Consider the following 13,820-nt stretch of genomic DNA (forward strand, 5'->3'; position numbering starts at 1 on the left):
ACAGTGGTACCCTGGGGTGCGTTATGGAGAACATTGCCAGCAGGATGAGGGATGGGATTCTGCTCCTCTACTCAGCCCTATTGAGGCCACATCTGCAGTGCTGTGTCCAGTTCTGGGCTCCTCAGTACAGGAGAGACATGGAGCCCGTGGAGCAGGTCCAGCAGTGGGCAATGAAGATGATGAAGGGACATGAGCATCTGTCTTATGAGAAAAGGCTGAGGGAGCTGGGCCTGTTCAGTCTTGAGAAGAGAAAACTGGGAGAGGACCTTATCCATGTCTGTCAGTATCTGAAGGGAGGGTGCCAGGAGGATGGAGCCAGGCTCTGCTCAGTGCTGCCAAGCAATAGGACAAGAGACAATGGGCAAAGACTGATTTGCGGGAAGTTCCACCTGAATATGAGAAAGAACTTTACTGTGCAAGTGACTTTGTACTGGAACAGGTTGCCCAGAGAGGTTGTGGAGTCTCCCTCACTGGAGATATTTGAGAACCACCTGGATGCAGCCCTGTGCCATGTGCTCTGGGATGGCCCTGCTTGAGCAGAGAAATTCGACTGGTGACCATCTGTGGTCCCTCAAACCTTATCCATTCTATGATTCTGTGAAGAAAAATTCACTTTCCTCTTCTAGTCTAGAAAAGAGATGGATATGCAGCACTTTGCTCATGAAACCTTCTCTTGAAGGACTAGAAAAGAATAGGCAAAGTCTACTGGCTTTTAGATGTCTTGTATCTTACATCTTTTCTCACTCATTGCTTTCTGTTATATCTGATCCTTAAAGATATGGATGTTCACCTTCTCGATGACAATGGTTATGTCCTGAGAGCTACCAATATTGACTTTACAAGGCAAGTCCACCATGGGATGACATCTGCTTCCCCAAATGACAAAGAGTCCATCACCCTTGTCTTGTTAAACATCACCTTTGACTTGTTAAACAAGTCAAAGAATGGTAATAGAAAGTAGTTTTCCTAAAATCTTTACAACACAGAATTTCTCCCATGGCATGGCATTTTGAGAATTACTGCAATTTTCACAAAGACTGTAAGACTGTAAGCATAACAAAAACATAATTTGGTTTTCCTAACAGACTTTAAAATAGGCCTGCTGGGGTACAAGTTAAGATTTTGTTTTATTCTAGGATTAAACTGAAAGACATTTCTTAAGGCAGACACTGGGAAAACAGTGTGGAAAAGCAGCCTTTACATACTGGACATTGTAATTATAGGACTGGTACTGTAAATTTGTCATACAGAAGACAGAGGAGAAATCTATTCTCTTCCATTTGTCTTCAGAAGTTGTTGCCCTGAATAGTTTGTCCATTAAAAAAAAAAAGCCAGCTGAAGAGAGCCCAAAACAGAACAGTAAAAATCAGATGACAAATTAACATGGCCTGTGAATACATTAAAAGAATATGCTTTTATACAGGCAGGAGAGAGCACAATAAATGTAGGACAAGGTAGCAGTCTTTGAATAACTGAAAAAGTTATTACAAAGAGAAAACAAATTAACTAAATTGGCTGCAAAGAAGATTTAAGTTGAATGTTAGAAATAAAACTGAAGAGGCTAGTAAGAGAATCTTGTTCAGTGGGGGAATGTAAAAGCAGGCCATGCACACTTGGTCTGGTCAAAGTGTAAGCTTAAGCCTGTTTCTGAGGAGGGAGTAGGTGGCCGCTTGTGGTCCTTTCTTCCTGGCAGGTTTATGACTCAAAGTGGCAGCTGGAGAACTGAATTAATGGAGACCTGCCAAAATCACCTCCAGGAAGTGCTTTTCTTATCAATCATCTCAAAATATTGTTGCTGTTGTATCACACTGATGTGGCGTTTACTTTCTGTCACTGACTCAAACTCCACAATTGCTCCTAGAAAAGTGTGTTCTTGGAGGACAATTGCGTAGTGATTCCAGAAATCCAAAGGAAGATCTTCTTTTAAGTTCCATAAATGCTTATAACTCATTTTAATCTAGCTTTTGAACCAGCTGAGATATGCCTACTGCAGGAGTTGCTCCTGGTACTTGTCAGCAGAGGAAACACAAGATGAGCACAACTGGTGGGCCTGCAACAGAAAAAAACCAAACAGTTGATTGCCATAGCTTATCAGGAAGCAGTGTCACAGACCCAGATATGGCAGTCGAGTGTCTAGTCTGGCAGGTATGTGCTTCTGCTGAGAAATTCATAGTGTAATAAGAAATATGGAGTCTCCTGGTTTGCATCCAAATCCAGCATTTGGGTGACCATGATGACCATAATATTAAGCCATAGTTGATTACAGTGATGCAGTTATACCAACTGGTCTTTTCTTATCAAGGTCTCCCATTGCAAATCCCCACAGAGCTTTATAAAGAAAATAGCATTTTCAGTCTTTCTGAACTGTTGTGCCTTTTGCACACAACTCTGTAGACTTCTACACCTCTCTGTAATCATTGCTGGAGGTGTTTGGCAAGGTATACAAGAAGAGTTGAGGTTTTATTAGGCCAACTGTTACAATTTGTAGGAATTGTTCTCATAGGCAGTAAATTCTTTCAGGCTGACAAACTCTCAGCTGGTTCTGAGGAATAAAGACTTTTTCCTTCAGATATAACGCAGAAATTATGAAGTATCTTTAGGCCTATCAGTCACTATTTTGCAAAGTAATGTCAAGGCAATATTTTAAATGCACTATTTTTTGCTTTCCGAGGTAGTTGTTTTCTTTATCCGAAGGTTATTCAGACTGATAAAGTATGTTTGACCTTTGGTTTGGGAAGGGAGAAAATAGGCCCAATACCTCCCATCTGTATTTGCTTCTCCATTAGCATTTCCTTTCTTTCTAAATCACTTGCAGGTCTAGTGCTGCCCTAACTGTTGAGAAAAGACCCTGGAGAAATCAGCAGGTGATCAGGGAAGCACTTAAAGGTGATGGGCTGCTGCTTCAAAAAGCACTTGCATAAATAAATCTGCATCAGAGGGCAGAAGGGAAATGAAGCTCAAAATCTGGCTGTCTGCCTGCACTTGCCAGGACCACAGTAGTGTTACTGCTAAGTGGGAACGGGCAGAAATTATTCTGCTTTTCCCTCTTCTCTTTGGACATGCCATGGGAAGCCAATGAGTCCATTCAATAGAAAACCTGGTGAACGCTTGGGCAGCAAGAGGCATTCTTTTTGCCCAGGAGATCCCAAATACTGAAAGAACAGACTAAAACTCAACAGGCCCTCAAGCCCTGCTGATGATCCCTGAGCTCCCGGGTTTTCGTCCATCAAAGTCACTGCTCAGCCTCTGGCTTGTAAAACACTTTGCAGAAAGGTTGTTCTGACATAACTTTTCACATTCTTTACAAAGGTGGGTGGTTCACATAGCAGAGTGATGCACTGAGGGCTCTGGCTACATAAAGCCATCAACCCTTTCCAGATGTGGAAGCAATAGATAGAGGGAAGTGAGCTTGGAACTGCTCCATACAGAGCAAAAAACTACAGAAGATGCAAATAAGACATGATCAGGCACAATTCAAGTATATATGACAACAAAATTATTATTAGAGCAAAAGCCAGGTGAAGTGAGATGATTAATAATGATGGTAGTGTGCAAGACAAAGAGAAGTAGGAAGCAGGAGGTCAAAGGATCAAGGGAAAAATATTGTTCTGCAAGCTGGCATCATGCTAGAAGTAAAGGGGTACACTAAAGACAGCAAGAATAATTTATCTAAAAAAACAAAGGGAAGATTTTTAGATCTGGACTGGAAGAAATGAGTCTGATTTGGAGAACATCAGATATCAGCAAATTAATTAATCAGGTAGCAGAGCTGATGTAAGCATGCCATCGATTAGTCTTGGCATTGATATCATACTGAACACCATCACAGAGCAGGATTTCAGTTGTCTGAGTTTCTAAAATATTTCCTTCAGGCTGTACATGATTCTGCATTTAAAGAATAAGAAGAGCAGGGAGTTTTTTTGTTGCTCTTTTTTTTTTTCCTTTTCTTTTTCCCCCCCTTTTTTCCCCTGAGCTTTGAAGTAAGGTAAAGTCACTTCATTTAGTTTCTCTCCCATGGCTCCCTTCTGGATGGCTTTTAAAATATACTTTCAAAAGTACTGAGGTTTAATGATCTGACACTGCTCCCACTAAAGTCACTGTTGAAATTCCCCTTGACTTCAGGTTCTAAACAAGCTAATGAATAGGCTGAAAAATAAGTACAATCTATGTGAAATTGAAGCTATAACCAACAGGGATTTTAATTTCAGTTCCATTAGAACAAGTCTTAAAATAAAAATAGAAGCCACACTTCCCATTTCCTAGATGACTGCCTGGATGCTCAGATTCCTGGTCATTCTGATGTCAGCATTGTAACCACTTATTTGCTCTCTGCCAGTCAATCAAATACAGAAGAAAAGATTTTTTGAGTTCAGGAGAGAATGAGACATTTTTGTAATAGCAAAAAAATTGCAGTGCTGAGCAAACCACTTTCACCAGCTCCCTTTTTGGTCTACTTTTGTTCACATGTGTCCTGGCAGATGTAAGCACAATTTTGTGGGGCAGAAAACAAATCAAAATAACAAACTACTATTTTGATCAAAACAACATTTCATTGTGCAGCACCCTTCAAAGAACAGGTTCCTTTACCTGCTGTCTTCATGTTGCTCACCAACACAATATTGATAGCAATAAACGCAAGATATGTTAAAACAGAGAAATTGGAATAAAAAGCCCCAAATTTTCTAAAAGCTCTGGATTTCTAATTTTCAAAATAATAAACGAGGCATCACCCCTGAAGTACAGATGGAACAGATCTTACATGGAGACTTATTACTACTTTGTTTTTCAGTCCATGTTAACACCACTTGATTAGTGAACCTCTTTCAGGCAGTTATCTAATTTACCCTTTCTCAGTTGCGTGGCCAGTTTTTGCAGTTGTGATGAGACATTCACCTGCACTTTTCAAATTTACTGTTCTCTGATTGCTCACAAGCACACAACAAGTTTGGGATGCTTCTGGATGATTGCGTATGGACATTTAAAGATACAAGAAACAAGTAATGACCTTTTAGTAAGATTACTACCTTCCAAATGGACATAAGTTAGATTCAGTACCTCTGCTCCTTTTGACTACTTGTGCCTATCAACCTGACTAAGATGCTACATGTTTTTCATGAAAAATTTCATCTGTCTGCTGTGAGTCATGAATTAAGAAAGAGGAAGACAGCTTTCTTCTGTCATGGAGGGCTGGTGAGTCAAGGAAAGGAGAAGCTGAAAAACCTGTTAGAGCATGATACTAAACAAGAGAAGTAAGTGTGCTGGATGATTTTTTCTTCTTTTTAAATACATGCAAAGAACTATAAAAAGTCAATAATGAATAGACTGAATAAACAGTTGCATGCAGGTTTCATGCAATTGCCTCATTAAGGCATCTGCTGATATTTACCAGCTCACAAAAGCAGAGTTAATGCAAATGTAATTTCTTTCCATATTACCCTTCCAAATAATAGACATTACTCTTAATGGGAATATCACAGAAATGAAAAGCCAATAGTAAGTGAAAATTTCACAATGTTATGGTGCTAAAGCAGTGTCAGCACCAATTTAAAAGTGTTTCCATTTAAAATTTAATGAATATGGTCAGACACTGGAAAGCAGCATAAATGCTGTGCTGGTCAAGCAATGTCCAGTTTTCTTAATTGGCTTCAGGCCTGATTTAAATTCTGTCCAATTCAACGGGACTCCTTCCAGTCATTTCATTGGATGTTACCTCTGGTCCTCAATGCTCCAGTGTTATGTGCCTAGGAAATATATTAGATTAGTGGTAAAAGTTGTCATGTATCCAAGGGGTCATTTACTTCTCTCTCATGTAAAGAGAGTGATTTTCTGGACATGAATAGACTGGGTTTGTGAATATTAAAAATTACAGTTATGCACTCCATAATTTATCACTCAAATTGCACCTTCAGATATATTGGGTATGCTCAAGGATCCTCAAAGACTGTGTGATTAAGTACTCAGTAAGTTAACTAAGAGCCTGGCTTCTCATTTCCTCACATCTGGAAGGATCATTTACATTTGTCAGATTTATTACTTATTTCTAGAATATTTGCAAGGTCATAGCATCTAGGAGTCTGAAGTTACATACCTGGAACCTAAACTTCTTAATGGTTCATAGGCTCTGAAAAAAAAAAAAAGTCATGCCTACCTCAAGCAACTTATAGCCCGTGGAGAAGAGAAGTGAGCAAATAACTGGGTACAGGAGATTCTTTTCCAAGAGGCCTTGAGGGAGATCAGTGAAGGAGCTTTAGGGTTGTGTTCAGGGAGCACCTCCTATGCCTGGGAATGATAGCTCCAGTTTGAAAATCTGCCAAGAGATGGATTGCAGGCTGGGAGCTGGGATAATCAGAATGGGGAGCAAGCCTTCCAGCAGCGTGTGAGCAATGATAGATTAAACTGTTTTTAAACCATTTGAGACCCTCAGGTGAAAGACACTATATGATTACAAATAATCCTGAAGAGGCAAATGCTGAATATAAAGCTGTCGAGGAGCTTCTGGAGGAGGCAGGTCGTACACCATGGCTTCCACTGATGCAAGTCTGTTCAGCTTGTTTGTCCTGTGCAAACATTTCCTTTCCTGTCCTGCTTTTTGTTATCTTCAATAATTAGAAAATGAAATCCTTTTAATACAGTGAATGTATTATTTTTTAAGAAAATGGAATTTTTCCTGAATATTAATTACAGTTATTACAGTTTTTATTTGAACCTGTCTTGATTTTATTTTTGTGATGTTCATTTGATCATTGTGTCAATGTGAAGTGAAATCAACAGTGTACCTTGAATTTAAATGTATCTTTTGTTTTAAACAAAAGTTTTTACTTGTGACCATGAGAAAAAGGCAGCTCAGAAGTCACAATGTGTCATATTGTGTAAAATGTGTTTGAAAAGCACAAATTAATTTATTTCAGAAATTCCTGTGTGCATCCTGCTAATTTTGACCTTTGTAATCTTCAGGAAGTCAGATTTTACATAGGTCTACACCACATATATTCTCAGGACCAGGTTGTTCCAGATGACTCCAGTTCCAATCCCTGTAAACTCTGCACCATTCCTTCTCCATACCTTCTCTGTACCTTAGGCCAAACCTAAAAAAAACTGCTCTGAGCTGTATGGGAAATGAACCTGACTCATGGTTATTCACTCTGTAAATAGACTATTAACTCTGAGGCAAGGGTTCAACATAGATATATGTAGTCATTTTTATGCTTTTGGCATTATAATTCTTGTGCCTGCCATGTAAGCAAATGTGCAGAAAAATGCATGGACATATTTGCAGAAATCTCTGATCTTCCAAAGTGACTGGGAATCTTGCTGAAGATTCAAGTAGAAATAGGTATCACATTATTCCTTTAGCTAACTACCACCAGTCATATTTGTGACAGTTTGCCACCCTCCTAGTTTCCCTGGAAAAGCAGAATTGATAGATAGCTCTTCCATTACCAACAGCATCACAATTCTGGTGTGGTTTTAAGAGTGTTTAGCCATCATTTCCTTCTCCTGGGATGATCCTGGGTGCAAGATAAAAGTAATTAAGAGTTTAATGAGGTTGAGAGAATGATGCACTAGGCAGAGTTTCATGTATTAAGCTTTGAGCTGTACAGAGAGGGTCTAGTCCTAACAGACAATATATGCCTGTAATTTGCTAATGACTTAGTGGAAATTGTGGGTGCTTGATCTCTTACACGGCCTCCACTTGGAGCTGGCCCCTTGAAAGCACTAGCTTGGCAGGGCTGAGAGAACAAGCAGTTTGTGTAAACCATTACCTATGCAAACTCATCATTTTGGCTGACAATAAGAGACAGTGGGAAGAAAATAATTAGACTAACCATGCTGAGTGTCCTCATCAAAGGACAAAAAATCAGAAAATATGAGAGTGATTTCTATTTTTTTTTTTTTTTTTTTTTTTTTTAGTTGTTATCCTCAGACTAACACAAAAAGAGGCAATGAGAAAACAAGGATTTATGTCAGACTGGAATTCCTCATTATCAACCCTCTACCTTGAGATAGAAAAAAGAATTCCTGCAACTCAATTCTTCACAAGTAAACTCTGATTGCTAATTATTTGCTAAATTTCCTGCTGATGTTCCCTGAGTGTAGGCAGGCTTGATGAAAGTTTCTGATGCTTGTCTTGTCAGCGGGAGAGAAGAAAAAGTGGGCCAGTTTAGTTCAGAAAGGACCCTCACTGCTCATCACTTACATTTCCACTGAACATGCATTGACACTTGTCTGCCACCAGTTCACAGCATCCCCTCTGCCTTCCTTCATCACGGACATTTGAAGTACAGCTGCTCAGGTTCTCTAAAAATGTGTGGCAATAAAAAACTCTGAAAAAACCGAAATCTGATATAATGTCATTCACCTTCTGGAGTCTCAAGAACAGAGGAAAACTTGCTGTCAGAAAATTATTGTAACAGGTACAGTCACTTTTACCTGTCTATCACCTCTCTTCACACTCCTCAGCCAAACTAAAAGCAATAAATTATCACTGTCCAGTGTTATTTAATCTTTGGTATTCAGATATTTCCCAGCACATGGCTATCTGGAGAGCTGCTGGGACAGTATTTCCAATACCTCTGTAACAGTATGATGCATCTATACAGAGAGAGGCCTGTGGTGTCAGACAGAGGTCAGCTTTTCAATGACATTGAATGATAACTGCAAAATTGCATAGAAGGAAAATTGCAGAGGAGGAGCAGGGATTGGAATCTGGGCTCTCTGTGCCACAGGGAGGCCTCTGTACAATCTAAGTACATTAATAATCACACCTGGTCTCCTTTTCCTTGCTGATGAATATTATTCCATGCAATGTGGAAGGGCTTCAATGGGAGGAAATTAGAGGACATTTCTTGTCCTCCTCTCATTTTATGTCAGCTACCATAATTAGTGATGGTCTTGCAGCTATCCTTTTTTGGGAAACAGAAGAATCAGTATTTTTGTGGGTTGTTTGAGTCATCAGCTAGGCAGACTTAACACCTATAAATCCATGGGCTCTGATGGAATACACCCATGACTGCTGAGGGAGCTGGCAGATGTTGTTGTTCTGCTGCTCTCCACAATCTTTGAAAAATCATGGAGAATGGGAGAGCTGCCTGATGACTGGAGGAATGCCAATGTTATTTCTATCTTCAAAAAGGGCAAGAAGGAGAACCCAGGAAACAATCAGCTAGTCAGCCTCACCTCCATCCCTGCAATGATTGTGGAAAAGGTCATTCTGCAGGTTGTCACCAAGAATATAAAAGGTCAGAAGGAATAGTCATCAGAAGGTTATTAGGAATAGTCAGCGTGGACTCTTCAAGAGGAAATCAAGCTTAACCAGTTTAACAGCCTTCTGTGATGACATGGCAGGATGGATCGACGAGGAGAGGGCAGTGGATTTGTTTACCTTGACTTCACAAAGGTTTTGCACTGTCTCCCATGATATCCTTGCAGGTAAGCTCAGGAAATGTGGGTTAGGTGAAGGGATAGTGGGGTGGATCAGGAGCTGGGTGAATGGCAGAGCTCAGAGGGTCGTGATCAGCAGAGTAGGAGGCCTCTGGTCTGTGGCATTCCCTGGGAATCCACAGTGAGTCCAGCCTTACTCAGTTTGTTTATCAGTGACCTGGACTGGGTCAGAATTCCCTGGAATGGGATAGAATGTACCCTCAGCAAGTTTTCTGGTGCTACAGACTGGGGGAGTGGCTGCTGCACCTGAGGGCTGTGCTGCCATTCAGTGGGACCTTGATAGGCTGGAGCTGGGCAGAGGGAAACTTAGTGAGGTTCAACAAGGGCAACTGTAGGGTCCTGCACTTGGGGAGGAATGACCCCAAGTACCAGCACAGGCTGGGGACTGACCTACTAAAGAGTAGATCTGAATAAAACCCACCATCTTTCCAATCTGAATAACACCGCATCTTCACTGTATCTGAGAAACAGATGTATGCATAGTTATACTACCCAGGTACATTTGAAGATCAAATAGATAACATCTGAAAGGAAGTTTGGCATCTGATCCAAGAACAGATTTTTCTCATTTTTAAACAGGCAAACTGATTACTTGTGAGTTTGTGAGGAAATAGTTATATGAAAGCTTCCAAAAATCTTACACTTCCCTAGTAATTTTTTATGTCAATAAGATCAGTCAAGATAGCTAAAACAAGCAACAAAAATTTATAGCACTCAGGAAGTGTTGAGCTACTGTGAAGGGATGATGCAGTGAATTAATGACTTAGTTTATTATATTTTTTCCTTATGACTTTGCATTAGAGGGGCTAGCTCTATAGGAACATTTTTATTCAGATCACATAATGTTCAGTGCATTAGGTTTAATGGGCCTACTTCAAATGAGATTAAAGAAGTCATATTTAAAAAGAAAGTATGCTGGGATGATTAAAAATACCTAACTTATTTTTATTTTCCTCAGCTTTTATGTCTAGAATTTCTTCTGCCATGAGAATTGGAAGACTTACTTTTTTTTCACTAGTTAGTATAAGTTTTGAGGCTTTTTTTTTTTTTTATTCTGTGCTTTTCTTTAAAGAAACATATCATGTATTCTGATCCTTCTGAAGTTTGGAATTCAGTCTCCGACAGTGCCATTACTTATTTTCTGGGTTATTAGATTATTTCCAAGTATCATACCATGAAATAAAAATGTGCAACCTTGTTCAGTATATAAACTTAGTGACACTGGGGGTGAGAGAATTAGGAGTGCAGGTAAACAAATAAACAATGAAAACTTGCAACCATCTCATGTCCTGTTCATGTGTTATGTTAAACTGCAATTTCTTGACAAGCTCTTATTCCTCCTTCTGCATGAATCTCATTTATCTCTGGCCACATTTGAAACTAACACAGTTTTCACAGAATCAGAAGGTTGCATGGATGGTTTCCAATGTTTAGCTCTGCATGAGGCAGGTGCTGCTTAAATTTATGATTAAAGAACTTTCCTCTGCAAAGATTTCCTTGAAAACTTGAAGTTAGAAACTGCTGCAACTTTGAGGAGAGAACGAAATAATAGGAGTTAGTTATTTTAGAAGTTTGCTTACAAATGGAAGCTTTCTCTGTCATGTGACTGAAACCCAAGCACTAAAATTCAGACATAGTTTTTGCCTTAAAGCTGCATTCTGCAGCAAAATGCTCTAGCAGAACACCAAGACAGAAGTCTTGGGCAAAGAAAGAAGATTATTGCAATCCCATTGTTTATCAGCTATTGCATTCTTGAATTCACAATTGCAGATCTGTGAAAAATGTCCTAGATTAGCAGCCAGGCTCAAAAGTTACTGGACCATTATGGAAATGCCACTAGAGCCACTGCTTGAAGAAGCCTGGGTTAGTGTATCTGCATCTAAGAACTTGCAGCATGGAGACTGGAATAAGCATGCACACTTGAGACACCATCCATAGTTTTTCAGATTCTCAGAATTCATTTGTTCTCAAGATCAAGAAAAAGAATAAAAATTTATATATTCTCATATAAAATTAATCATATCCTTTCGTGCTCTGTTGATCATTCCTGTAGAGAAAAACTTTTCTTTCTGGTGCAGCAAAACCAAAAATGTTCATGTGCCAATGTGTATGTCCCTCCACACTGTCCAGAAGGTACTAAAGGGAGAGTAAGTATTTAACTCACTTTTCCATCCATCTCTCTGAGGCACAGCATGGTCCTGTAGGTCTCCTAGTTCTCTATCAGTGACCACAATCTGTTTTGGGCTACCCTTAGGAGCACCTGGGAGACCACATCCACATGCTCTAACCTTTTGACAGTAAGATGCAATACACCCCATCACGTAAATCTCTGCATCCAAGTGTGTGGCTGAATCTCCTGAATTTGTAGGGTGTGTTTCTGTCAGGGTAAATTTTGGTCTCACCTACCATATAAAGATTTTGTAGTCAATCCTGCAGAGAAATTGGAAGGAAGCTAATTCTTTTGCTACTACCAGAGCCTTTTAGTTTATTTCCTTTGCTGCCTGGAGGAGGTTTTGTTCCAAGCTAAGAAAGACCTCAGAGCCCATTATTTTTCCCTACATTTTTCTCTCAGGGTTGATCAAAAGTTCAATGCTTAAGATGAGAAAAGCCACAGGGCTCTTGGCAGAACTGGCCCACTACACCCTAGCAAAGCGAGAGGCACAGGTTTGCTTGGTTCATTGCATACCGAGTCATGCCACACTGCAACTAGAAAACTATTAATGTATCTAAGAGGAGAAAGAAATGACTTCTTAATTTGAAAATGACTTTTCTGTGTTAGGGATTTGACAGGGAGGATGAAGGACTAGAGGAGATAAAGTGTCGCTCTGCTGAAAAAAAATCATTTTGTAAACATGAAATATTGATCTGGCATGTATTGTGTGAGTGCTTGCAGTATGTGTATATTGAGTTCCAAGTGTTGCACATTCAGAAAAGCCAAGTTAGGAAAATCACTCACAGGGATATATACACAAAAGTCCACAATATGGGCTGTCTGGAAAAGCATGAAATGTTTATCTAGACAAGAAGAAAATTCTCTTCCATATAGCTGAATAAGGTTTTTGTGGCCACAAGTTTTGTATGAGGAGGATTTAATGCTATCTAAAGTATCCATAATCTGCATTTTTATGGTTAATTAATATAGCTGGTCTGAAAAGTGCTTTCATTAGAATTTGTCTTTTGTTTTTTTCCCTTTCCTTTTTGCTTGACTTCAATAGAAATTCTTTTGCAGCCCTGAAAATGGGAACATTTATACCCACATCTTTTTATGGCTCCATATTTTAAAGTGCTGTCTCTAATTGTTGTTGCTCTCTGGCCACTTTACAACATCTTTAAGACTTCCCTATGTTCCCAGACTGACATGAAATGGTCATAGTCTAAATGTACAGCAGACTCAGAGGAACTTAATTACAGATGTGTCATTAAGAGCACATTGATTTTCACTTAAGAGGATTAATTCTTTGCTTTTTATAAATAATGTGGTGCAACCTGCTCAGATTTTCAGTTTTTCCTGTATCTCTCACCATTATAACAAAAAAGGGTTAAGATCTCTGCTTTTTGAGGCTCTATTGTTTTTGCTTTAATGCTTTTCTTTCTGATCATGAGGGTTAGAAAAATATTTCTACAGATAAAAACATTTCAGATTCTGAAGGAATAAAACCACTCAAGAACTGAAAATTCAAGAAAACAAGTGTTGTAAGACTTATGAAGAAGCACAAAGAGCTGCCACTATACAGTTGAACATAATGCATATGTTTGGGTAAATCTTCTAATTCATTGAACAATAAATATTTTCTAACAGACCACATGAATTTTTCATGATGTGGGTACAGTTTTGTCACCATTGTACAAACACTGATATATGTTAATAAGTCAGTTATGTACTTTTTATATACAAATAATGTAAGCATTAACAATACAGTCACAATAACACCAGAATCAATAAATTATAAAAATTTTGAAAGTGTATTAACTGCCTTAAAACCTTTGCTGTTTTTATAGGTGGATACAAAGATGGAATTATGGTTATTTAGCAGTTAAGACAGAGCTTTAAAATGAAAAGAACTCCATGTCTTCCAAAAAGCCATAATCAAAGCTATAGCTATGACAGTCAAGCTAAGAGAATGTTCTGCCCATGGCTGGGGAGGAGAAGGAGGTTGGTAAAGAATGGAATCCAGTTGTCCATGCTTCTCACCTCTAAACAAGAATTACTCTTTCCCCAAAGTGTCATGGTTACAAAACAAATCTCAGCATCATTCATGTAAAAGGGTGCACAACTGTGTTCCAAAGCATTATTAACCTTTTCATTCCTGAATGAAAGGAATGATTACAAAAGTGCTGAAGATGATAGCAGCCCCCGTTCATGATGGTGAAAAGGTGAT

General features: G+C 39.1%; 1 long non-coding RNA gene across 1 annotated transcript; it reads left to right on the plus strand.

Annotated features, from left to right (window-relative positions):
- The first annotated feature begins 8,184 nt into the window (after positions 1-8,184).
- On the plus strand, positions 8,185-13,552 carry LOC119700728. The gene is made up of 3 exons (XR_005256866.1): positions 8,185-8,414; positions 9,134-9,429; positions 13,441-13,552. It is a non-coding gene; the product is annotated as an uncharacterized LOC119700728 (long non-coding RNA).
- The last annotated feature ends 268 nt before the right edge of the window (positions 13,553-13,820 follow it).

Source organism: Motacilla alba, chromosome 4 (assembly GCF_015832195.1).
Source record: "Motacilla alba alba isolate MOTALB_02 chromosome 4, Motacilla_alba_V1.0_pri, whole genome shotgun sequence".
NCBI lineage: Eukaryota > Metazoa > Chordata > Aves > Passeriformes > Motacillidae > Motacilla > Motacilla alba.